At 45.1% G+C, this 22,800-nt stretch overlaps 23 non-coding genes and 22 pseudogenes across 23 annotated transcripts; all 45 read left to right on the top strand.

The window, feature by feature from the left end:
• The first annotated feature begins 315 nt into the window (after nt 1-315).
• Nucleotides 316-434, top strand: LOC147931383 (5S ribosomal RNA). Its single transcript, XR_015576392.1, has one exon. It is a non-coding gene; the product is annotated as a 5S ribosomal RNA (ribosomal RNA).
• A 389-nt stretch (nt 435-823) lies between these two features.
• Nucleotides 824-941, top strand: LOC147931384 (5S ribosomal RNA; annotated as a pseudogene).
• Nucleotides 942-1,328: 387 nt separating this feature from the next.
• Nucleotides 1,329-1,447, top strand: LOC147931385 (5S ribosomal RNA). The gene has a single exon (XR_015576274.1). It is a non-coding gene; the product is annotated as a 5S ribosomal RNA (ribosomal RNA).
• A 388-nt stretch (nt 1,448-1,835) lies between these two features.
• Nucleotides 1,836-1,954, top strand: LOC147931386 (5S ribosomal RNA). Its single transcript, XR_015576393.1, has one exon. It is a non-coding gene; the product is annotated as a 5S ribosomal RNA (ribosomal RNA).
• A 389-nt stretch (nt 1,955-2,343) lies between these two features.
• Nucleotides 2,344-2,461, top strand: LOC147931387 (5S ribosomal RNA; annotated as a pseudogene).
• A 387-nt stretch (nt 2,462-2,848) lies between these two features.
• On the top strand, nt 2,849-2,966 carry LOC147931388 (5S ribosomal RNA; annotated as a pseudogene).
• Nucleotides 2,967-3,353: 387 nt separating this feature from the next.
• LOC147931389 (5S ribosomal RNA) lies at nt 3,354-3,471 on the top strand (annotated as a pseudogene).
• Nucleotides 3,472-3,858: 387 nt separating this feature from the next.
• LOC147931390 (5S ribosomal RNA) lies at nt 3,859-3,977 on the top strand. Its single transcript, XR_015576394.1, has one exon. It is a non-coding gene; the product is annotated as a 5S ribosomal RNA (ribosomal RNA).
• A 389-nt stretch (nt 3,978-4,366) lies between these two features.
• On the top strand, nt 4,367-4,485 carry LOC147931391 (5S ribosomal RNA). The gene has a single exon (XR_015575966.1). It is a non-coding gene; the product is annotated as a 5S ribosomal RNA (ribosomal RNA).
• Nucleotides 4,486-4,883: 398 nt separating this feature from the next.
• On the top strand, nt 4,884-5,002 carry LOC147931392 (5S ribosomal RNA). Its single transcript, XR_015575783.1, has one exon. It is a non-coding gene; the product is annotated as a 5S ribosomal RNA (ribosomal RNA).
• A 397-nt stretch (nt 5,003-5,399) lies between these two features.
• Nucleotides 5,400-5,518, top strand: LOC147931393 (5S ribosomal RNA). Its single transcript, XR_015577020.1, has one exon. It is a non-coding gene; the product is annotated as a 5S ribosomal RNA (ribosomal RNA).
• Nucleotides 5,519-5,916: 398 nt separating this feature from the next.
• LOC147931394 (5S ribosomal RNA) lies at nt 5,917-6,034 on the top strand (annotated as a pseudogene).
• Nucleotides 6,035-6,421: 387 nt separating this feature from the next.
• Nucleotides 6,422-6,540, top strand: LOC147931395 (5S ribosomal RNA). Its single transcript, XR_015576396.1, has one exon. It is a non-coding gene; the product is annotated as a 5S ribosomal RNA (ribosomal RNA).
• Nucleotides 6,541-6,929: 389 nt separating this feature from the next.
• On the top strand, nt 6,930-7,048 carry LOC147931396 (5S ribosomal RNA). The gene has a single exon (XR_015575784.1). It is a non-coding gene; the product is annotated as a 5S ribosomal RNA (ribosomal RNA).
• A 398-nt stretch (nt 7,049-7,446) lies between these two features.
• Nucleotides 7,447-7,565, top strand: LOC147931397 (5S ribosomal RNA). Its single transcript, XR_015577022.1, has one exon. It is a non-coding gene; the product is annotated as a 5S ribosomal RNA (ribosomal RNA).
• A 398-nt stretch (nt 7,566-7,963) lies between these two features.
• On the top strand, nt 7,964-8,081 carry LOC147931398 (5S ribosomal RNA; annotated as a pseudogene).
• A 387-nt stretch (nt 8,082-8,468) lies between these two features.
• Nucleotides 8,469-8,586, top strand: LOC147931399 (5S ribosomal RNA; annotated as a pseudogene).
• A 387-nt stretch (nt 8,587-8,973) lies between these two features.
• Nucleotides 8,974-9,092, top strand: LOC147931400 (5S ribosomal RNA). Its single transcript, XR_015576397.1, has one exon. It is a non-coding gene; the product is annotated as a 5S ribosomal RNA (ribosomal RNA).
• Nucleotides 9,093-9,480: 388 nt separating this feature from the next.
• Nucleotides 9,481-9,599, top strand: LOC147931401 (5S ribosomal RNA). The gene has a single exon (XR_015576398.1). It is a non-coding gene; the product is annotated as a 5S ribosomal RNA (ribosomal RNA).
• Nucleotides 9,600-9,988: 389 nt separating this feature from the next.
• Nucleotides 9,989-10,106, top strand: LOC147931402 (5S ribosomal RNA; annotated as a pseudogene).
• A 388-nt stretch (nt 10,107-10,494) lies between these two features.
• LOC147931403 (5S ribosomal RNA) lies at nt 10,495-10,612 on the top strand (annotated as a pseudogene).
• A 386-nt stretch (nt 10,613-10,998) lies between these two features.
• On the top strand, nt 10,999-11,117 carry LOC147931404 (5S ribosomal RNA). The gene has a single exon (XR_015576460.1). It is a non-coding gene; the product is annotated as a 5S ribosomal RNA (ribosomal RNA).
• Nucleotides 11,118-11,505: 388 nt separating this feature from the next.
• LOC147931405 (5S ribosomal RNA) lies at nt 11,506-11,624 on the top strand. Its single transcript, XR_015576399.1, has one exon. It is a non-coding gene; the product is annotated as a 5S ribosomal RNA (ribosomal RNA).
• A 388-nt stretch (nt 11,625-12,012) lies between these two features.
• LOC147931406 (5S ribosomal RNA) lies at nt 12,013-12,130 on the top strand (annotated as a pseudogene).
• A 386-nt stretch (nt 12,131-12,516) lies between these two features.
• LOC147931407 (5S ribosomal RNA) lies at nt 12,517-12,635 on the top strand. Its single transcript, XR_015576400.1, has one exon. It is a non-coding gene; the product is annotated as a 5S ribosomal RNA (ribosomal RNA).
• A 388-nt stretch (nt 12,636-13,023) lies between these two features.
• Nucleotides 13,024-13,141, top strand: LOC147931408 (5S ribosomal RNA; annotated as a pseudogene).
• A 387-nt stretch (nt 13,142-13,528) lies between these two features.
• Nucleotides 13,529-13,647, top strand: LOC147931409 (5S ribosomal RNA). Its single transcript, XR_015576401.1, has one exon. It is a non-coding gene; the product is annotated as a 5S ribosomal RNA (ribosomal RNA).
• Nucleotides 13,648-14,036: 389 nt separating this feature from the next.
• Nucleotides 14,037-14,154, top strand: LOC147931410 (5S ribosomal RNA; annotated as a pseudogene).
• Nucleotides 14,155-14,541: 387 nt separating this feature from the next.
• Nucleotides 14,542-14,660, top strand: LOC147931411 (5S ribosomal RNA). Its single transcript, XR_015576402.1, has one exon. It is a non-coding gene; the product is annotated as a 5S ribosomal RNA (ribosomal RNA).
• Nucleotides 14,661-15,048: 388 nt separating this feature from the next.
• LOC147931412 (5S ribosomal RNA) lies at nt 15,049-15,167 on the top strand (annotated as a pseudogene).
• Nucleotides 15,168-15,556: 389 nt separating this feature from the next.
• Nucleotides 15,557-15,674, top strand: LOC147931413 (5S ribosomal RNA; annotated as a pseudogene).
• A 387-nt stretch (nt 15,675-16,061) lies between these two features.
• On the top strand, nt 16,062-16,179 carry LOC147931414 (5S ribosomal RNA; annotated as a pseudogene).
• Nucleotides 16,180-16,566: 387 nt separating this feature from the next.
• On the top strand, nt 16,567-16,684 carry LOC147931415 (5S ribosomal RNA; annotated as a pseudogene).
• Nucleotides 16,685-17,070: 386 nt separating this feature from the next.
• Nucleotides 17,071-17,189, top strand: LOC147931416 (5S ribosomal RNA). The gene has a single exon (XR_015576461.1). It is a non-coding gene; the product is annotated as a 5S ribosomal RNA (ribosomal RNA).
• Nucleotides 17,190-17,577: 388 nt separating this feature from the next.
• On the top strand, nt 17,578-17,696 carry LOC147931417 (5S ribosomal RNA). Its single transcript, XR_015576403.1, has one exon. It is a non-coding gene; the product is annotated as a 5S ribosomal RNA (ribosomal RNA).
• Nucleotides 17,697-18,083: 387 nt separating this feature from the next.
• LOC147931418 (5S ribosomal RNA) lies at nt 18,084-18,201 on the top strand (annotated as a pseudogene).
• Nucleotides 18,202-18,587: 386 nt separating this feature from the next.
• LOC147931419 (5S ribosomal RNA) lies at nt 18,588-18,706 on the top strand. The gene has a single exon (XR_015576404.1). It is a non-coding gene; the product is annotated as a 5S ribosomal RNA (ribosomal RNA).
• Nucleotides 18,707-19,096: 390 nt separating this feature from the next.
• On the top strand, nt 19,097-19,214 carry LOC147931420 (5S ribosomal RNA; annotated as a pseudogene).
• A 386-nt stretch (nt 19,215-19,600) lies between these two features.
• LOC147931421 (5S ribosomal RNA) lies at nt 19,601-19,718 on the top strand (annotated as a pseudogene).
• Nucleotides 19,719-20,103: 385 nt separating this feature from the next.
• Nucleotides 20,104-20,222, top strand: LOC147931422 (5S ribosomal RNA). Its single transcript, XR_015576462.1, has one exon. It is a non-coding gene; the product is annotated as a 5S ribosomal RNA (ribosomal RNA).
• Nucleotides 20,223-20,609: 387 nt separating this feature from the next.
• On the top strand, nt 20,610-20,728 carry LOC147931423 (5S ribosomal RNA). The gene has a single exon (XR_015576405.1). It is a non-coding gene; the product is annotated as a 5S ribosomal RNA (ribosomal RNA).
• A 388-nt stretch (nt 20,729-21,116) lies between these two features.
• LOC147931424 (5S ribosomal RNA) lies at nt 21,117-21,234 on the top strand (annotated as a pseudogene).
• Nucleotides 21,235-21,620: 386 nt separating this feature from the next.
• LOC147931425 (5S ribosomal RNA) lies at nt 21,621-21,739 on the top strand. The gene has a single exon (XR_015576463.1). It is a non-coding gene; the product is annotated as a 5S ribosomal RNA (ribosomal RNA).
• Nucleotides 21,740-22,127: 388 nt separating this feature from the next.
• Nucleotides 22,128-22,246, top strand: LOC147931426 (5S ribosomal RNA; annotated as a pseudogene).
• Nucleotides 22,247-22,634: 388 nt separating this feature from the next.
• On the top strand, nt 22,635-22,752 carry LOC147931427 (5S ribosomal RNA; annotated as a pseudogene).
• Nucleotides 22,753-22,800: the final 48 nt, after the last annotated feature.

Raw genomic sequence — 22,800 nt, forward strand, 5'->3', positions numbered from 1 at the left:
GAGGAACCACGCAACCCATAATACCTTTTTGAAAAGCCCCAAGAGATCTTCTGGCAAGGAAATGGGACTTCGTACCATTGGACCATTCTCGAGGGCAGATTTTGACGTTTGAAGGCATTTAAGATGTTTTTTTGTGATCCCGACACAATTAGTTACGGCTCCAAAACAGTGTTTGGACATGGTTATCGCTTGTTTTTCGACGTTGGAAGCATTTCCAAGGTGACTAAACCGGTCCGCATATCAAGTGGGACACACATCGAATGATCCATTCAGTTTTCAAAAAAGGATATATGCGATTGCATGGGATATACTAACGGATGCGATCATACAAGCACTAATGCACCGGATCCCATCAGAACTCCGCAGTTAAGCGTGCTTGGGCGAGAGTCGTACTAAGATGGGTGACCTCCCGGGAAATCCTCGTGTTGCATCCCTCCTCCTTTTTTTTTTTTTTTTGGTTGTTTCGCAAGACTAGAGTACATAGAGAACGTCGTAACTTTCAGACCGTGAGGAACCACGCAACCCATAATACCTTTTTGAAAAGCCCCAAGAGAGCTTCTGGTAAGGCAATGGGTCTTCGTACCATTGGACCATTCTCGAGGGCAGATTTTGACGTTTGAAGGCATTTAAGATGTTTTTTTGTGATCCCGACACAATTAGTTACGGCTCCAAAACAGTGTTTGGACATGGTTATCGCTTGTTTTTCGACGTTGGAAGCATTTCCAAGGTGACTAAACCGGTCCGCATATCAAGTGGGACACACATCGAATGATCCATTCAGTTTTCAAAAAAGGATATATGCGATTGCATGGGATATACTAACGGATGCGATCATACCAGCACTAATGCACCGGATCCCATCAGAACTCTGCAGTTAAGCGTGCTTGGGCGAGAGTCGACTAGGATGGGTGACCTCCCGGGAAGTCCTCGTGTTGCATCCCTCCCCCCTTTTTTTTTTTTTGGTTGTTTCGCAAGACTATAGTACATAGAGAACGTCGTAACTTTCAGACCGTGAGGAACCATGCAACCCATAATACCTTTTTGAAAAGCCCCAAGAGATCTTCTGGCAAGGAAATGGGACTTCGTACCATTGGACCATTCTCGAGGGCAGATTTTGACGTTTGAAGGCATTTAAGATGTTTTTTTGTGATCCCGACACAATTAGTTACGGCTCCAAAACAGTGTTTGGACATGGTTATCGCTTGTTTTTCGACGTTGGAAGCATTTCCAAGGTGACTAAACCGGTCCGCATATCAAGTGGGACACACATCGAATGATCCATTCAGTTTTCAAAAAAGGATATATGCGATTGCATGGGATATACTAACGGATGCGATCATACAAGCACTAATACACCGGATCCCATCAGAACTCCGCAGTTAAGCGTGCTTGGGCGAGAGTCGTACTAAGATGGGTGACCTCCCGGGAAATCCTCGTGTTGCATCCCTCCTCCTTTTTTTTTTTTTTTGGTTGTTTCGCAAGACTATAGTACATAGAGAACGTCGTAACTTTCAGACCGTGAGGAACCACGCAACCCATAATACCTTTTTGAAAAGCCCCAAGAGAGCTTCTGGTAAGGCAATGGGTCTTCGTACCATTGGACCATTCTCGAGGGCAGATTTTGACGTTTGAAGGCATTTAAGATGTTTTTTTGTGATCCCGACACAATTAGTTACGGCTCCAAAACAGTGTTTGGACATGGTTATCGCTTGTTTTTCGACTTTGGAAGCATTTCCAAGGTGACTAAACCGGTCCGCATATCAAGTGGGACACACATCGAATGATCCATTCAGTTTTCAAAAAAGGATATATGCGATTGCATGGGATATACTAACGGATGCGATCATACAAGCACTAATGCACCGGATCCCATCAGAACTCCGCAGTTAAGCGTGCTTGGGCGAGAGTCGTACTAAGATGGGTGACCTCCCGGGAAATCCTCGTGTTGCATCCCTCCTCCTTTTTTTTTTTTTTTTGGTTGTTTCGCAAGACTATAGTACATAGAGAACGTCGTAACTTTCAGACCGTGAGGAACCATGCAACCCATAATACCTTTTTGAAAAGCCCCAAGAGAGCTTCTGGCAAGGCAATGGGTCTTCGTACCATTGGACCATTCTCGAGGGCAGATTTTGACGTTTGAAGGCATTTAAGATATTTTTTTGTGATCCCGACACAATTAGTTACGGCTCCAAAACAGTGTTTGGACATGGTTATCGCTTGTTTTTCGACGTTGGAAGCATTTCCAAGGTGACTAAACCGGTCCGCATATCAAGTGGGACACACATCGAATGATCCATTCAGTTTTCAAAAAAGGATATATGCGATTGCATGGGATATACTAACGGATGCGATCATACCAGCACTAATGCACCGGATCCCATCAGAACTCCGCAGTTAAGCGTGCTTGGGCGAGAGTCGACTAGGATGGGTGACCTCCCGGGAAGTCCTCGTGTTGCATCCCTCCCCCCTTTTTTTTTTTTTGGTTGTTTCGCAAGACTATAGTACATAGAGAACGTCGTAACTTTCAGACCGTGAGGAACCATGCAACCCATAATACCTTTTTGAAAAGCCCCAAGAGATCTTCTGGCAAGGAAATGGGACTTCGTACCATTGGACCATTCTCGAGGGCAGATTTTGACGTTTGAAGGCATTTAAGATGTTTTTTTGTGATCCCGACACAATTAGTTACGGCTCCAAAACAGTGTTTGGACATGGTTATCGCTTGTTTTTCGACGTTGGAAGCATTTCCAAGGTGACTAAACCGGTCCGCATATCAAGTGGGACACACATCGAATGATCCATTCAGTTTTCAAAAAAGGATATATGCGATTGCATGGGATATACTAACGGATGCGATCATACAAGCACTAATGCACCGGATCCCATCAGAACTCCGCAGTTAAGCGTGCTTGGGCGAGAGTCGACTAGGATGGGTGACCTCCCGGGAAGTCCTCGTGTTGCATCCCTCCCCCCTTTTTTTTTTTTTGGTTGTTTCGCAAGACTATAGTACATAGAGAACGTCGTAACTTTCAGACCGTGAGGAACCATGCAACCCATAATACCTTTTTGAAAAGCCCCAAGAGATCTTCTGGCAAGGAAATGGGACTTCGTACCATTGGACCATTCTCGAGGGCAGATTTTGACGTTTGAAGGCATTTAAGATGTTTTTTTGTGATCCCGACACAATTAGTTACGGCTCCAAAACAGTGTTTGGACATGGTTATCGCTTGTTTTTCGACGTTGGAAGCATTTCCAAGGTGACTAAACCGGTCCGCATATCAAGTGGGACACACATCGAATGATCCATTCAGTTTTCAAAAAAGGATATATGCGATTGCATGGGATATACTAACGGATGCGATCATACAAGCACTAATGCACCGGATCCCATCAGAACTCCGCAGTTAAGCGTGCTTGGGCGAGAGTCGACTAGGATGGGTGACCTCCCGGGAAGTCCTCGTGTTGCATCCCTCCCCCCTTTTTTTTTTTTTGGTTGTTTCGCAAGACTATAGTACATAGAGAACGTCGTAACTTTCAGACCGTGAGGAACCATGCAACCCATAATACCTTTTTGAAAAGCCCCAAGAGATCTTCTGGCAAGGAAATGGGACTTCGTACCATTGGACCATTCTCGAGGGCAGATTTTGACGTTTGAAGGCATTTAAGATGTTTTTTTGTGATCCCGACACAATTAGTTACGGCTCCAAAACAGTGTTTGGACATGGTTATCGCTTGTTTTTCGACGTTGGAAGCATTTCCAAGGTGACTAAACCGGTCCGCATATCAAGTGGGACACACATCGAATGATCCATTCAGTTTTCAAAAAAGGATATATGCGATTGCATGGGATATACTAACGGATGCGATCATACAAGCACTAATGCACCGGATCCCATCAGAACTCCGCAGTTAAGCGTGCTTGGGCGAGAGTCGTACTAAGATGGGTGACCTCCCGGGAAATCCTCGTGTTGCATCCCTCCTCCTTTTTTTTTTTTTTTTGGTTGTTTCGCAAGACTATAGTACATAGAGAACGTCGTAACTTTCAGACCGTGAGGAACCACGCAACCCATAATACCTTTTTGAAAAGCCCCAAGAGAGCTTCTGGTAAGGCAATGGGTCTTCGTACCATTGGACCATTCTCGAGGGCAGATTTTGACGTTTGAAGGCAGTTGAGATGTTTTTTTGTGATCCCGACACAATTAGTTACGGCTCCAAAACAGTGTTTGGACATGGTTATCACTTGTTTTTGGACGTTGGAAGCACGTCCAAGGTGACTAAACCGGTCCGCATATCAAGTGGGACCCACATCGAATGATCCATTCAGTTTTCAAAAAAGTATATATGCGATTGCATGGGATATACTAACTGATGCGATCATACCAGCACTAATGCACCGGATCCCATCAGAACTCTGCAGTTAAGCGTGCTTGGGCGAGAGTAGTACTAGGATGGGTGACCTCCCGGGAAGTCCTCGTGTTGCATCCCTCCCTCCCCCCCCCCCCTTTTTTTTTTTTTTGGTTGTTTCGCAAGACTATAGTACATAGAGAACGTCGTAACTTTCAGACCGTGAGGAACCACGCAACCCATAATACCTTTTTGAAAAGCCCCAAGAGAGCTTCTGGTAAGGCAATGGGTCTTCGTACCATTGGACCATTCTCGAGGGCAGATTTTGACGTTTGAAGGCAGTTGAGATGTTTTTTTGTGATCCCGACACAATTAGTTACGGCTCCAAAACAGTGTTTGGACATGGTTATCGCTTGTTTTTGGACGGTGGAAGCACGTCCAAGGTGACTAAACCGGTCCGCATATCAAGTGGGACCCACATCGAATGATCCATTCAGTTTTCAAAAAAGGATATATGCGATTGCATGGGATATACTAACGGATGCGATCATACCAGCACTAATGCACCGGATCCCATCAGAACTCTGCAGTCAAGCGTGCTTGGGCGAGAGTAGTACTAGGATGGGTGACCTCCCGGGAAGTCCTCGTGTTGCATCCCTCCCTCCCCCCCCCCCTTTTTTTTTTTTTTGGTTGTTTCGCAAGACTATAGTACATAGAGAACGTCGTAACTTTCAGACCGTGAGGAACCACGCAACCCATAATACCTTTTTGAAAAGCCCCAAGAGAGCTTCTGGTAAGGCAATGGGTCTTCGTACCATTGGACCATTCTCGAGGGCAGATTTTGACGTTTGAAGGCAGTTGAGATGTTTTTTTGTGATCCCGACACAATTAGTTACGGCTCCAAAACAGTGTTTGGACATGGTTATCACTTGTTTTTGGACGTTGGAAGCACGTCCAAGGTGACTAAACCGGTCCGCATATCAAGTGGGACCCACATCGAATGATCCATTCAGTTTTCAAAAAAGTATATATGCGATTGCATGGGATATACTAACTGATGCGATCATACCAGCACTAATGCACCGGATCCCATCAGAACTCCGCAGTTAAGCGTGCTTGGGCGAGAGTAGTACTAGGATGGGTGACCTCCCGGGAAGTCCTCGTGTTGCATCCCTCCCTCCCCCCCCCCCCTTTTTTTTTTTTTTGGTTGTTTCGCAAGACTATAGTACATAGAGAACGTCGTAACTTTCAGACCGTGAGGAACCATGCAACCCATAATACCTTTTTGAAAAGCCCCAAGAGATCTTCTGGCAAGGAAATGGGACTTCGTACCATTGGACCATTCTCGAGGGCAGATTTTGACGTTTGAAGGCATTTAAGATGTTTTTTTGTGATCCCGACACAATTAGTTACGGCTCCAAAACAGTGTTTGGACATGGTTATCGCTTGTTTTTCGACGTTGGAAGCATTTCCAAGGTGACTAAACCGGTCCGCATATCAAGTGGGACCCACATCGAATGATCCATTCAGTTTTCAAAAAAGGATATATGCGATTGCATGGGATATACTAACGGATGCGATCATACCAGCACTAATGCACCGGATCCCATCAGAACTCCGCAGTTAAGCGTGCTTGGGCGAGAGTCGACTAGGATGGGTGACCTCCCGGGAAGTCCTCGTGTTGCATCCCTCCCCCCTTTTTTTTTTTTTGGTTGTTTCGCAAGACTATAGTACATAGAGAACGTCGTAACTTTCAGACCGTGAGGAACCATGCAACCCATAATACCTTTTTGAAAAGCCCCAAGAGATCTTCTGGCAAGGAAATGGGACTTCGTACCATTGGACCATTCTCGAGGGCAGATTTTGACGTTTGAAGGCATTTAAGATGTTTTTTTGTGATCCCGACACAATTAGTTACGGCTCCAAAACAGTGTTTGGACATGGTTATCGCTTGTTTTTCGACGTTGGAAGCATTTCCAAGGTGACTAAACCGGTCCGCATATCAAGTGGGACACACATCGAATGATCCATTCAGTTTTCAAAAAAGGATATATGCGATTGCATGGGATATACTAACGGATGCGATCATACAAGCACTAATGCACCGGATCCCATCAGAACTCCGCAGTTAAGCGTGCTTGGGCGAGAGTCGTACTAAGATGGGTGACCTCCCGGGAAATCCTCGTGTTGCATCCCTCCTCCTTTTTTTTTTTTTTTTGGTTGTTTCGCAAGACTATAGTACATAGAGAACGTCGTAACTTTCAGACCGTGAGGAACCACGCAACCCATAATACCTTTTTGAAAAGCCCCAAGAGAGCTTCTGGTAAGGCAATGGGTCTTCGTACCATTGGACCATTCTCGAGGGCAGATTTTGACGTTTGAAGGCAGTTGAGATGTTTTTTTGTGATCCCGACACAATTAGTTACGGCTCCAAAACAGTGTTTGGACATGGTTATCGCTTGTTTTTGGACGGTGGAAGCACGTCCAAGGTGACTAAACCGGTCCGCATATCAAGTGGGACCCACATCGAATGATCCATTCAGTTTTCAAAAAAGGATATATGCGATTGCATGGGATATACTAACGGATGCGATCATACCAGCACTAATGCACCGGATCCCATCAGAACTCTGCAGTCAAGCGTGCTTGGGCGAGAGTAGTACTAGGATGGGTGACCTCCCGGGAAGTCCTCGTGTTGCATCCCTCCCTCCCCCCCCCCCTTTTTTTTTTTTTTTGGTTGTTTCGCAAGACTATAGTACATAGAGAACGTCGTAACTTTCAGACCGTGAGGAACCACGCAACCCATAATACCTTTTTGAAAAGCCCCAAGAGAGCTTCTGGTAAGGCAATGGGTCTTCGTACCATTGGACCATTCTCGAGGGCAGATTTTGACGTTTGAAGGCAGTTGAGATGTTTTTTTGTGATCCCGACACAATTAGTTACGGCTCCAAAACAGTGTTTGGACATGGTTATCACTTGTTTTTGGACGTTGGAAGCACGTCCAAGGTGACTAAACCGGTCCGCATATCAAGTGGGACCCACATCGAATGATCCATTCAGTTTTCAAAAAAGTATATATGCGATTGCATGGGATATACTAACTGATGCGATCATACCAGCACTAATGCACCGGATCCCATCAGAACTCCGCAGTTAAGCGTGCTTGGGCGAGAGTAGTACTAGGATGGGTGACCTCCCGGGAAGTCCTCGTGTTGCATCCCTCCCTCCCTCCCCCCCCTTTTTTTTTTTTTTGGTTGTTTCGCAAGACTATAGTACATAGAGAACGTCGTAACTTTCAGACCGTGAGGAACCATGCAACCCATAATACCTTTTTGAAAAGCCCCAAGAGATCTTCTGGCAAGGAAATGGGACTTCGTACCATTGGACCATTCTCGAGGGCAGATTTTGACGTTTGAAGGCATTTAAGATGTTTTTTTGTGATCCCGACACAATTAGTTACGGCTCCAAAACAGTGTTTGGACATGGTTATCGCTTGTTTTTCGACGTTGGAAGCATTTCCAAGGTGACTAAACCGGTCCGCATATCAAGTGGGACCCACATCGAATGATCCATTCAGTTTTCAAAAAAGGATATATGCGATTGCATGGGATATACTAACGGATGCGATCATACCAGCACTAATGCACCGGATCCCATCAGAACTCCGCAGTTAAGCGTGCTTGGGCGAGAGTCGACTAGGATGGGTGACCTCCCGGGAAGTCCTCGTGTTGCATCCCTCCCCCCTTTTTTTTTTTTTGGTTGTTTCGCAAGACTATAGTACATAGAGAACGTCGTAACTTTCAGACCGTGAGGAACCATGCAACCCATAATACCTTTTTGAAAAGCCCCAAGAGAGCTTCTGGTAAGGCAATGGGTCTTCGTACCATTGGACCATTCTCGAGGGCAGATTTTGACGTTTGAAGGCATTTAAGATGTTTTTTTGTGATCCCGACACAATTAGTTACGGCTCCAAAACAGTGTTTGGACATGGTTATCGCTTGTTTTTCGACGTTGGAAGCATTTCCAAGGTGACTAAACCGGTCCGCATATCAAGTGGGACACACATCGAATGATCCATTCAGTTTTCAAAAAAGGATATATGCGATTGCATGGGATATACTAACGGATGCGATCATACCAGCACTAATGCACCGGATCCCATCAGAACTCCGCAGTTAAGCGTGCTTGGGCGAGAGTCGACTAGGATGGGTGACCTCCCGGGAAGTCCTCGTGTTGCATCCCTCCCCCCTTTTTTTTTTTTTGGTTGTTTCGCAAGACTATAGTACATAGAGAACGTCGTAACTTTCAGACCGTGAGGAACCATGCAACCCATAATACCTTTTTGAAAAGCCCCAAGAGATCTTCTGGCAAGGAAATGGGACTTCGTACCATTGGACCATTCTCGAGGGCAGATTTTGACGTTTGAAGGCATTTAAGATGTTTTTTTGTGATCCCGACACAATTAGTTACGGCTCCAAAACAGTGTTTGGACATGGTTATCGCTTGTTTTTCGACGTTGGAAGCATTTCCAAGGTGACTAAACCGGTCCGCATATCAAGTGGGACCCACATCGAATGATCCATTCAGTTTTCAAAAAAGGATATATGCGATTGCATGGGATATACTAACGGATGCGATCATACAAGCACTAATGCACCGGATCCCATCAGAACTCCGCAGTTAAGCGTGCTTGGGCGAGAGTCGTACTAAGATGGGTGACCTCCCGGGAAATCCTCGTGTTGCATCCCTCCTCCTTTTTTTTTTTTTTTGGTTGTTTCGCAAGACTATAGTACATAGAGAACGTCGTAACTTTCAGACCGTGAGGAACCACGCAACCCATAATACCTTTTTGAAAAGCCCCAAGAGAGCTTCTGGTAAGGCAATGGGTCTTCGTACCATTGGACCATTCTCGAGGGCAGATTTTGACGTTTGAAGGCATTTAAGATGTTTTTTTGTGATCCCGACACAATTAGTTACGGCTCCAAAACAGTGTTTGGACATGGTTATCGCTTGTTTTTCGACTTTGGAAGCATTTCCAAGGTGACTAAACCGGTCCGCATATCAAGTGGGACACACATCGAATGATCCATTCAGTTTTCAAAAAAGGATATATGCGATTGCATGGGATATACTAACGGATGCGATCATACAAGCACTAATGCACCGGATCCCATCAGAACTCCGCAGTTAAGCGTGCTTGGGCGAGAGTCGTACTAAGATGGGTGACCTCCCGGGAAATCCTCGTGTTGCATCCCTCCTCCTTTTTTTTTTTTTTTTGGTTGTTTCGCAAGACTATAGTACATAGAGAACGTCGTAACTTTCAGACCGTGAGGAACCATGCAACCCATAATACCTTTTTGAAAAGCCCCAAGAGAGCTTCTGGCAAGGCAATGGGTCTTCGTACCATTGGACCATTCTCGAGGGCAGATTTTGACGTTTGAAGGCATTTAAGATATTTTTTTGTGATCCCGACACAATTAGTTACGGCTCCAAAACAGTGTTTGGACATGGTTATCGCTTGTTTTTCGACGTTGGAAGCATTTCCAAGGTGACTAAGCCGGTCCGCATATCAAGTGGGACACACATCGAATGATCCATTCAGTTTTCAAAAAAGGATATATGCGATTGCATGGGATATACTAACGGATGCGATCATACCAGCACTAATGCACCGGATCCCATCAGAACTCCGCAGTTAAGCGTGCTTGGGCGAGAGTCGACTAGGATGGGTGACCTCCCGGGAAGTCCTCGTGTTGCATCCCTCCCCCCTTTTTTTTTTTTTTGGTTGTTTCGCAAGACTATAGTACATAGAGAACGTCGTAACTTTCAGACCGTGAGGAACCATGCAACCCATAATACCTTTTTGAAAAGCCCCAAGAGATCTTCTGGCAAGGAAATGGGACTTCGTACCATTGGACCATTCTCGAGGGCAGATTTTGACGTTTGAAGGCATTTAAGATGTTTTTTTGTGATCCCGACACAATTAGTTACGGCTCCAAAACAGTGTTTGGACATGGTTATCGCTTGTTTTTCGACGTTGGAAGCATTTCCAAGGTGACTAAACCGGTCCGCATATCAAGTGGGACCCACATCGAATGATCCATTCAGTTTTCAAAAAAGGATATATGCGATTGCATGGGATATACTAACGGATGCGATCATACCAGCACTAATGCACCGGATCCCATCAGAACTCCGCAGTTAAGCGTGCTTGGGCGAGAGTCGACTAGGATGGGTGACCTCCCGGGAAGTCCTCGTGTTGCATCCCTCCCCCCTTTTTTTTTTTTTGGTTGTTTCGCAAGACTATAGTACATAGAGAACGTCGTAACTTTCAGACCGTGAGGAACCATGCAACCCTTAATACCTTTTTGAAAAGCCCCAAGAGATCTTCTGGCAAGGAAATGGGACTTCGTACCATTGGACCATTCTCGAGGGCAGATTTTGACGTTTGAAGGCATTTAAGATGTTTTTTTTTATCCCGACACAATTAGTTACGGCTTCAAAACAGTGTTTGGACATGGTTATTGCTTGTTTTTCGACGTTGGAAGCACGTCCAAGGTGACTAAACCGATCCGCATATCAAGTGGGACCCACATCGAATGATCCATTCAGTTTTCAAAAAAGGATATATGCGATTGCATGGGATATACTAACGGATGCAATCATACAAGCACTAATGCACCGGATCCCATCAGAACTCCGCAGTTAAGCGTGCTTGGGCGAGAGTCGTACTAGGATGGGTGACCTCCCGGGAAATCCTCGTGTTGCATCCCTCCTCCTTTTTTTTTTTTTTTGGTTGTTTCGCAAGACTATAGTATATAGAGAACATCGTAACTTTCAGACCGTGAGGAACCATGCAACCCATAATACCTTTTTGAAAAGCCCCAAGAGAGCTTCTGGCAAGGCAATGGGTCTTCGTACCATTGGACCATTCTCGAGGGCAGATTTTGACGTTTGAAGGCATTTAAGATGTTTTTTTGTGATCCCGACACAATTAGTTACGGCTCCAAAACAGTGTTTGGACATGGTTATCGCTTGTTTTTCGACGTTGGAAGCATTTCCAAGGTGACTAAACCGGTCCGCATATCAAGTGGGACACACATCGAATGATCCATTCAGTTTTCAAAAAAGGATATATGCGATTGCATGGGATATACTAACGGATGCGATCATACAAGCACTAATGCACCGGATCCCATCAGAACTCCGCAGTTAAGCGTGCTTGGGCGAGAGTCGTACTAAGATGGGTGACCTCCCGGGAAATCCTCGTGTTGCATCCCTCCTCCTTTTTTTTTTTTTTTGGTTGTTTCGCAAGACTATAGTACATAGAGAACGTCGTAACTTTCAGACCGTGAGGAACCATGCAACCCATAATACCTTTTTGAAAAGCCCCAAGAGAGCTTCTGGCAAGGCAATGGGTCTTCGTACCATTGGACCATTCTCAAGGGCAGATTTTGACGTTTGAAGGCATTTAAGATGTTTTTTTGTGATCCCGACACAATTAGTTACGGCTCCAAAACAGTGTTTGGACATGGTTATCGCTTGTTTTTCGACGTTGGAAGCATTTCCAAGGTGACTAAACCGGTCCGCATATCAAGTGGGACCCACATCGAATGATCCATTCAGTTTTCAAAAAAGGATATATGCGATTGCATGGGATATACTAACGGATGCGATCATACCAGCACTAATGCACCGGATCCCATCAGAACTCCGCAGTTAAGCGTGCTTGGGCGAGAGTCGACTAGGATGGGTGACCTCCCGGGAAGTCCTCGTGTTGCATCCCTCCCCCCTTTTTTTTTTTTTGGTTGTTTCGCAAGACTATAGTATATAGAGAACGTCGTAACTTTCAGACCGTGAGGAACCATGCAACCCATAATACCTTTTTGAAAAGCCCCAAGAGAGCTTCTGGCAAGGCAATGGGTCTCCGTGCCATTGGACCATTCTCGAGGGCAGATTTTGACGTTTGAAGGCATTTAAGATGTTTTTTGTGATCCCGACACAATTAGTTACGGCTCCAAAACAGTGTTTGGACATGGTTATCGCTTGTTTTTCGACGTTGGAAGCATTTCCAAGGTGACTAAACCGGTCCGCATATCAAGTGGGACACACATCGAATGATCCATTCAGTTTTCAAAAAAGGATATATGCGATTGCATGGGATATACTAACGGATGCGATCATACAAGCACTAATGCACCGGATCCCATCAGAACTCCGCAGTTAAGCGTGCTTGGGCGAGAGTCGTACTAAGATGGGTGACCTCCCGGGAAATCCTCGTGTTGCATCCCTCCTCCTTTTTTTTTTTTTTTGGTTGTTTCGCAAGACTATAGTACATAGAGAACGTCGTAACTTTCAGACCGTGAGGAACCATGCAACCCATAATACCTTTTTGAAAAGCCCCAAGAGAGCTTCTGGCAAGGCAATGGGTCTTCGTACCATTGGACCATTCTCAAGGGCAGATTTTGACGTTTGAAGGCATTTAAGATATTTTTTTGTGATCCCGACACAATTAGTTACGGCTCCAAAACAGTGTTTGGACATGGTTATCGCTTGTTTTTCGACGTTGGAAGCATTTCCAAGGTGACTAAACCGGTCCGCATATCAAGTGGGACCCACATCGAATGATCCATTCAGTTTTCAAAAAAGGATATATGCGATTGCATGGGATATACTAACGGATGCGATCATACCAGCACTAATGCACCGGATCCCATCAGAACTCCGCAGTTAAGCGTGCTTGGGCGAGAGTCGACTAGGATGGGTGACCTCCCGGGAAGTCCTCGTGTTGCATCCCTCCCCCCTTTTTTTTTTTTTGGTTGTTTCGCAAGACTATAGTATATAGAGAACGTCGTAACTTTCAGACCGTGAGGAACCATGCAACCCATAATACCTTTTTGAAAAGCCCCAAGAGAGCTTCTGGCAAGGCAATGGGTCTCCGTGCCATTGGACCATTCTCGAGGGCAGATTTTGACGTTTGAAGGCATTTAAGATGTTTTTTTGTGATCCCGACACAATTAGTTACGGCTCCAAAACAGTGTTTGGACATGGTTATCGCTTGTTTTTCGACGTTGGAAGCATTTCCAAGGTGACTAAACCGGTCCGCATATCAAGTGGGACACACATCGAATGATCCATTCAGTTTTCAAAAAAGGATATATGCGATTGCATGGGATATACTAACGGATGCGATCATACAAGCACTAATGCACCGGATCCCATCAGAACTCCGCAGTTAAGCGTGCTTGGGCGAGAGTCGTACTAAGATGGGTGACCTCCCGGGAAATCCTCGTGTTGCATCCCTCCTCCTTTTTTTTTTTTTTTTGGTTGTTTCGCAAGACTATAGTACATAGAGAACGTCGTAACTTTCAGACCGTGAGGAACCACGCAACCCATAATACCTTTTTGAAAAGCCCCAAGAGAGCTTCTGGTAAGGCAATGGGTCTTCGTACCATTGGACCATTCTCGAGGGCAGATTTTGACGTTTGAAGGCATTTAAGATGTTTTTTTGTGATCCCGACACAATTAGTTACGGCTCCAAAACAGTGTTTGGACATGGTTATCGCTTGTTTTTCGACGTTGGAAGCATTTCCAAGGTGACTAAACCGGTCCGCATATCAAGTGGGACACACATCGAATGATCCATTCAGTTTTCAAAAAAGGATATATGCGATTGCATGGGATATACTAACGGATGCGATCATACCAGCACTAATGCACCGGATCCCATCAGAACTCTGCAGTTAAGCGTGCTTGGGCGAGAGTCGACTAGGATGGGTGACCTCCCGGGAAGTCCTCGTGTTGCATCCCTCCCCCCTTTTTTTTTTTTTGGTTGTTTCGCAAGACTATAGTACATAGAGAACGTCGTAACTTTCAGACCGTGAGGAACCATGCAACCCATAATACCTTTTTGAAAAGCCCCAAGAGATCTTCTGGCAAGGAAATGGGACTTCGTACCATTGGACCATTCTCGAGGGCAGATTTTGACGTTTGAAGGCATTTAAGATGTTTTTTTGTGATCCCGACACAATTAGTTACGGCTCCAAAACAGTGTTTGGACATGGTTATCGCTTGTTTTTCGACGTTGGAAGCATTTCCAAGGTGACTAAACCGGTCCGCATATCAAGTGGGACACACATCGAATGATCCATTCAGTTTTCAAAAAAGGATATATGCGATTGCATGGGATATACTAACGGATGCGATCATACAAGCACTAATGCACCGGATCCCATCAGAACTCCGCAGTTAAGCGTGCTTGGGCGAGAGTCGTACTAAGATGGGTGACCTCCCGGGAAATCCTCGTGTTGCATCCCTCCTCCTTTTTTTTTTTTTTTGGTTGTTTCGCAAGACTATAGTACATAGAGAACGTCGTAACTTTCAGACCGTGAGGAACCACGCAACCCATAATACCTTTTTGAAAAGCCCCAAGAGAGCTTCTGGTAAGGCAATGGGTCTTCGTACCATTGGACCATTCTCGAGGGCAGATTTTGACGTTTGAAGGCATTTAAGATGTTTTTTTGTGATCCCGACACAATTAGTTACGGCTCCAAAACAGTGTTTGGACATGGTTATCGCTTGTTTTTCGACGTTGGAAGCATTTCCAAGGTGACTAAACCGGTCCGCATATCAAGTGGGACACACATCGAATGATCCATTCAGTTTTCAAAAAAGGATATATGCGATTGCATGGGATATACTAACGGATGCGATCATACAAGCACTAATGCACCGGATCCCATCAGAACTCTGCAGTTAAGCGTGCTTGGGCGAGAGTCGTACTAAGATGGGTGACCTCCCGGGAAATCCTCGTGTTGCATCCCTCCTCCTTTTTTTTTTTTTTTTGGTTGTTTCGCAAGACTATAGTACATAGAGAACGTCGTAACTTTCAGACCGTGAGGAACCATGCAACCCATAATACCTTTTTGAAAAGCCCCAAGAGAGCTTCTGGCAAGGCAATGGGTCTTCGTACCATTGGACCATTCTCGAGGGCAGATTTTGACGTTTGAAGGCATTTAAGATATTTTTTTGTGATCCCGACACAATTAGTTACGGCTCCAAAACAGTGTTTGGACATGGTTATCGCTTGTTTTTCGACGTTGGAAGCATTTCCAAGGTGACTAAACCGGTCCGCATATCAAGTGGGACACACATCGAATGATCCATTCAGTTTTCAAAAAAGGATATATGCGATTGCATGGGATATACTAACGGATGCGATCATACCAGCACTAATGCACCGGATCCCATCAGAACTCCGCAGTTAAGCGTGCTTGGGCGAGAGTCGACTAGGATGGGTGACCTCCCGGGAAGTCCTCGTGTTGCATCCCTCCCCCCTTTTTTTTTTTTTGGTTGTTTCGCAAGACTATAGTACATAGAGAACGTCGTAACTTTCAGACCGTGAGGAACCATGCAACCCATAATACCTTTTTGAAAAGCCCCAAGAGATCTTCTGGCAAGGAAATGGGACTTCGTACCATTGGACCATTCTCGAGGGCAGATTTTGACGTTTGAAGGCATTTAAGATGTTTTTTTGTGATCCCGACACAATTAGTTACGGCTCCAAAACAGTGTTTGGACATGGTTATCGCTTGTTTTTCGACGTTGGAAGCATTTCCAAGGTGACTAAACCGGTCCGCATATCAAGTGGGACCCACATCGAATGATCCATTCAGTTTTCAAAAAAGGATATATGCGATTGCATGGGATATACTAACGGATGCGATCATACCAGCACTAATGCACCGGATCCCATCAGAACTCCGCAGTTAAGCGTGCTTGGGCGAGAGTCGACTAGGATGGGTGACCTCCCGGGAAGTCCTCGTGTTGCATCCCTCCCCCCTTTTTTTTTTTTTGGTTGTTTCGCAAGACTATAGTACATAGAGAACGTCGTAACTTTCAGACCGTGAGGAACCATGCAACCCTTAATACCTTTTTGAAAAGCCCCAAGAGATCTTCTGGCAAGGAAATGGGACTTCGTACCATTGGACCATTCTCGAGGGCAGATTTTGACGTTTGAAGGCATTTAAGATGTTTTTTTGTGATCCCGACACAATTAGTTACGGCTCCAAAACAGTGTTTGGACATGGTTATCGCTTGTTTTTCGACGTTGGAAGCATTTCCAAGGTGACTAAACCGGTCCGCATATCAAGTGGGACCCACATCGAATGATCCATTCAGTTTTCAAAAAAGGATATATGCGATTGCATGGGATATACTAACGGATGCGATCATACCAGCACTAATGCACCGGATCCCATCAGAACTCCGCAGTTAAGCGTGCTTGGGCGAGAGTCGACTAGGATGGGTGACCTCCCGGGAAGTCCTCGTGTTGCATCCCTCCCCCCTTTTTTTTTTTTTGGTTGTTTCGCAAGACTATAGTACATAGAGAACGTCGTAACTTTCAGACCGTGAGGAACCATGCAACCCTTAATACCTTTTTGAAAAGCCCCAAGAGATCTTCTGGCAAGGAAATGGGACTTCGTACCATTGGACCATTCTCGAGGGCAGATTTTGACGTTTGAAGGCATTTAAGATGTTTTTTTTTATCCCGACACAATTAGTTACGGCTTCAAAACAGTGTTTGGACATGGTTATTGCTTGTTTTTCGACGTTGGAAGCACGTCCAAGGTGACTAAACCGATCCGCATATCAAGTGGGACCCACATCGAATGATCCATTCAGTTTTCAAAAAAGGATATATGCGATTGCATGGGATATACTAACGGATGCAATCATACAAGCACTAATGCACCGGATCCCATCAGAACTCCGCAGTTAAGCGTGCTTGGGCGAGAGTCGTACTAGGATGGGTGACCTCCCGGGAAATCCTCGTGTTGCATCCCTCCTCCTTTTTTTTTTTTTTTGGTTGTTTCGCAAGACTATAGTATATAGAGAACATCGTAACTTTCAGACCGTGAGGAACCATGCAACCCATAATACCTTTTTGAAAAGCCCCAAGAGAGCTTCTGGCAAGGCAATGGGTCTTCGTACCATTGGACCATTCTCGAGGGCAGATTTTGACGTTTGAAGGCATTTAAGATGTTTTTTTGTGATCCCGACACAATTAGTTACGGCTCCAAAACAGTGTTTGGACATGGTTATCGCTTGTTTTTCGACGTTGGAAGCATTTCCAAGGTGACTAAACCGGTCCGCATATCAAGTGGGACACACATCGAATGATCCATTCAGTTTTCAAAAAAGGATATATGCGATTGCATGGGATATACTAACGGATGCGATCATACAAGCACTAATGCACCGGATCCCATCAGAACTCCGCAGTTAAGCGTGCTTGGGCGAGAGTCGTACTAAGATGGGTGACCTCCCGGGAAATCCTCGTGTTGCATCCCTCCTCCTTTTTTTTTTTTTTGGTTGTTTCGCAAGACTATAGTACATAGAGAACGTCGTAACTTTCAGACCGTGAGGAACCATGCAACCCATAATACCTTTTTGAAAAGCCCCAAGAGAGCTTCTGGCAAGGCAATGGGTCTTCGTACCATTGGACCATTCTCAAGGGCAGATTTTGACGTTTGAAGGCATTTAAGATGTTTTTTTGTGATCCCGACACAATTAGTTACGGCTCCAAAACAGTGTTTGGACATGGTTATCGCTTGTTTTTCGACGTTGGAAGCATTTCCAAGGTGACTAAACCGGTCCGCATATCAAGTGGGACCCACATCGAATGATCCATTCAGTTTTCAAAAAAGGATATATGCGATTGCATGGGATATACTAACGGATGCGATCATACCAGCACTAATGCACCGGATCCCATCAGAACTCCGCAGTTAAGCGTGCTTGGGCGAGAGTCGACTAGGATGGGTGACCTCCCGGGAAGTCCTCGTGTTGCATCCCTCCCCCCTTTTTTTTTTTTTGGTTGTTTCGCAAGACTATAGTATATAGAGAACGTCGTAACTTTCAGACCGTGAGGAACCATGCAACCCATAATACCTTTTTGAAAAGCCCCAAGAGAGCTTCTGGCAAGGCAATGGGTCTCCGTGCCATTGGACCATTCTCGAGGGCAGATTTTGACGTTTGAAGGCATTTAAGATGTTTTTTGTGATCCCGACACAATTAGTTACGGCTCCAAAACAGTGTTTGGACATGGTTATCGCTTGTTTTTCGACGTTGGAAGCATTTCCAAGGTGACTAAACCGGTCCGCATATCAAGTGGGACACACATCGAATGATCCATTCAGTTTTCAAAAAAGGATATATGCGATTGCATGGGATATACTAACGGATGCGATCATACAAGCACTAATGCACCGGATCCCATCAGAACTCCGCAGTTAAGCGTGCTTGGGCGAGAGTCGTACTAAGATGGGTGACCTCCCGGGAAATCCTCGTGTTGCATCCCTCCTCCTTTTTTTTTTTTTTTTTGGTTGTTTCGCAAGACTATAGTACATAGAGAACGTCGTAACTTTTAGACCGTGAGGAACCATGCAACCCATAATACCTTTTTGAAAAGCCCCAAGAGAGCTTCTGGCAAGGCAATGGGTCTTCGTACCATTGGACCATTCTCAAGGGCAGATTTTGACGTTTGAAGGCATTTAAGATGTTTTTTTGTGATCCCGACACAATTAGTTACGGCTCCAAAACAGTGTTTGGACATGGTTATCGCTTGTTTTTCGACGTTGGAAGCATTTCCAAGGTGACTAAACCGGTCCGCATATCAAGTGGGACCCACATCGAATGATCCATTCAGTTTTCAAAAAAGGATATATGCGATTGCATGGGATATACTAACGGATGCGATCATACCAGCACTAATGCACCGGATCCCATCAGAACTCCGCAGTTAAGCGTGCTTGGGCGAGAGTCGACTAGGATGGGTGACCTCCCGGGAAGTCCTCGTGTTGCATCCCTCCCCCCTTTTTTTTTTTTTGGTTGTTTCGCAAGACTATAGTACATAGAGAACGTCGTAACTTTCAGACCGTGAGGAACCATGCAACCCTTAATACCTTTTTGAAAAGCCCCAAGAGATCTTCTGGCAAGGAAATGGGACTTCGTACCATTGGACCATTCTCGAGGGCAGATTTTGACGTTTGAAGGCATTTAAGATGTTTTTTTTTATCCCGACACAATTAGTTACGGCTTCAAAACAGTGTTTGGACATGGTTATCGCTTGTTTTTCGACGTTGGAAGCATTTCCAAGGTGACTAAACCGGTCCGCATATCAAGTGGGACCCACATCGAATGATCCATTCAGTTTTCAAAAAAGGATATATGCGATTGCATGGGATATACTAACGGATGCGATCATACCAGCACTAATGCACCGGATCCCATCAGAACTCCGCAGTTAAGCGTGCTTGGGCGAGAGTCGACTAGGATGGGTGACCTCCCGGGAAGTCCTCGTGTTGCATCCCTCCCCCCTTTTTTTTTTGTGGTTGTTTCGCAAGACTATAGTACATAGAGAACGTCGTAACTTTCAGACCGTGAGGAACCATGCAACCCTTAATACCTTTTTGAAAAGCCCCAAGAGATCTTCTGGCAAGGAAATGGGACTTCGTACCATTGGACCATTCTCGAGGGCAGATTTTGACGTTTGAAGGCATTTAAGATGTTTTTTTTTATCCCGACACAATTAGTTACGGCTTCAAAACAGTGTTTGGACATGGTTATTGCTTGTTTTTCGACGTTGGAAGCACGTCCAAGGTGACTAAACCGATCCGCATATCAAGTGGGACCCACATCGAATGATCCATTCAGTTTTCAAAAAAGGATATATGCGATTGCATGGGATATACTAACGGATGCAATCATACAAGCACTAATGCACCGGATCCCATCAGAACTCCGCAGTTAAGCGTGCTTGGGCGAGAGTCGTACTAGGATGGGTGACCTCCCGGGAAATCCTCGTGTTGCATCCCTCCTCCTTTTTTTTTTTTTTTGGTTGTTTCGCAAGACTATAGTATATAGAGAACATCGTAACTTTCAGACCGTGAGGAACCATGCAACCCATAATACCTTTTTGAAAAGCCCCAAGAGAGCTTCTGGCAAGGCAATGGGTCTTCGTACCATTGGACCATTCTCGAGGGCAGATTTTGACGTTTGAAGGCATTATGATGTTTTTTTGTGATCCCGACACAATTAGTTACGGCTCCAAAACAGTGTTTGGACATGGTTATCGCTTGTTTTTCGACGTTGGAAGCATTTCCAAGGTGACTAAACCGGTCCGCATATCAAGTGGGACACACATCGAATGATCCATTCAGTTTTCAAAAAAGGATATATGCGATTGCATGGGATATACTAACGGATGCGATCATACAAGCACTAATGCACCGGATCCCATCAGAACTCCGCAGTTAAGCGTGCTTGGGCGAGAGTCGTACTAAGATGGGTGACCTCCCGGGAAATCCTCGTGTTGCATCCCTCCTCCTTTTTTTTTTTTTTTGGTTGTTTCGCAAGACTATAGTACATAGAGAACGTCGTAACTTTCAGACCGTGAGGAACCATGCAACCCATAATACCTTTTTGAAAAGCCCCAAGAGAGCTTCTGGCAAGGCAATGGGTCTTCGTACCATTGGACCATTCTCAAGGGCAGATTTTGACGTTTGAAGGCATTTAAGATGTTTTTTTGTGATCCCGACACAATTAGTTACGGCTCCAAAACAGTGTTTGGACATGGTTATCGCTTGTTTTTCGACGTTGGAAGCATTTCCAAGGTGACTAAACCGGTCCGCATATCAAGTGGGACCCACATCGAATGATCCATTCAGTTTTCAAAAAAGGATATATGCGATTGCATGGGATATACTAACGGATGCGATCATACCAGCACTAATGCACCGGATCCCATCAGAACTCCGCAGTTAAGCGTGCTTGGGCGAGAGTCGACTAGGATGGGTGACCTCCCGGGAAGTCCTCGTGTTGCATCCCTCCCCCCTTTTTTTTTTTTTGGTTGTTTCGCAAGACTATAGTATATAGAGAACGTCGTAACTTTCAGACCGTGAGGAACCATGCAACCCATAATACCTTTTTGAAAAGCCCCAAGAGAGCTTCTGGCAAGGCAATGGGTCTTCGTACCATTGGACCATTCTCGAGGGCAGATTTTGACGTTTGAAGGCATTTAAGATGTTTTTTTTTATCCCGACACAATTAGTTATGGCTTCAAAACAGTGTTTGGACATGGTTATCGCTTGTTTTTCGACGTTGGAAGCACGTCCAAGGTGACTAAACCGATCCGCATATCAAGTGGGACCCACATCGAATGATCCATTCAGTTTTCAAAAAAGGATATATGCGATTGCATGGGATATACTAACGGATGCAATCATACAAGCACTAATGCACCGGATCCCATCAGAACTCCGCAGTTAAGCGTGCTTGGGCGAGAGTCGTACTAGGATGGGTGACCTCCCGGGAAATCCTCGTGTTGCATCCCTCCTCCTTTTTTTTTTTTTTTGGTTGTTTCGCAAGACTATAGTATATAGAGAACATCGTAACTTTCAGACCGTGAGGAACCATGCAACCCATAATACCTTTTTGAAAAGCCCCAAGAGAGCTTCTGGCAAGGCAATGGGTCTTCGTACCATTGGACCATTCTCGAGGGCAGATTTTGACGTTTGAAGGCATTTAAGATGTTTTTTTGTGATCCCGACACAATTAGTTACGGCTCCAAAACAGTGTTTGGACATGGTTATCGCTTGTTTTTCGACGTTGGAAGCATTTCCAAGGTGACTAAACCGGTCCGCATATCAAGTGGGACACACATCGAATGATCCATTCAGTTTTCAAAAAAGGATATATGCGATTGCATGGGATATACTGACGGATGCGATCATACAAGCACTAATGCACCGGATCCCATCAGAACTCCGCTGTTAAGCGTGCTTGGGCGAGAGTCGTACTAAGATGGGTGACCTCCCGGGAAATCCTCGTGTTGCATCCCTCCTCCTTTTTTTTTTTTTTTGGTTGTTTCGCAAGACTATAGTACATAGAGAACGTCGTAACTTTCAGACCGTGAGGAACCATGCAACCCATAATACCTTTTTGAAAAGCCCCAAGAGAGCTTCTGGCAAGGCAATGGGTCTTCGTACCATTGGACCATTCTCAAGGGCAGATTTTGACGTTTGAAGGCATTTAAGATGTTTTTTTGTGATCCCGACACAATTAGTTACGGCTCCAAAACAGTGTTTGGACATGGTTATCGCTTGTTTTTCGACGTTGGAAGCATTTCCAAGGTGACTAAACCGGTCCGCATATCAAGTGGGACCCACATCGAATGATCCATTCAGTTTTCAAAAAAGGATATATGCGATTGCATGGGATATACTAACGGATGCGATCATACCAGCACTAATGCACCGGATCCCATCAGAACTCCGCAGTTAAGCGTGCTTGGGCGAGAGTCGACTAGGATGGGTGACCTCCCGGGAAGTCCTCGTGTTGCATCCCTCCCCCCTTTTTTTTTTTTTGGTTGTTTCGCAAGACTATAGTATATAG

The sequence above is a fragment of the Camelina sativa genome, chromosome 12 (genome assembly GCF_030686135.1).
Source record: "Camelina sativa cultivar CO46 ecotype springtype chromosome 12, ASM3068613v1".
Taxonomy (NCBI): domain Eukaryota; kingdom Viridiplantae; phylum Streptophyta; class Magnoliopsida; order Brassicales; family Brassicaceae; genus Camelina; species Camelina sativa.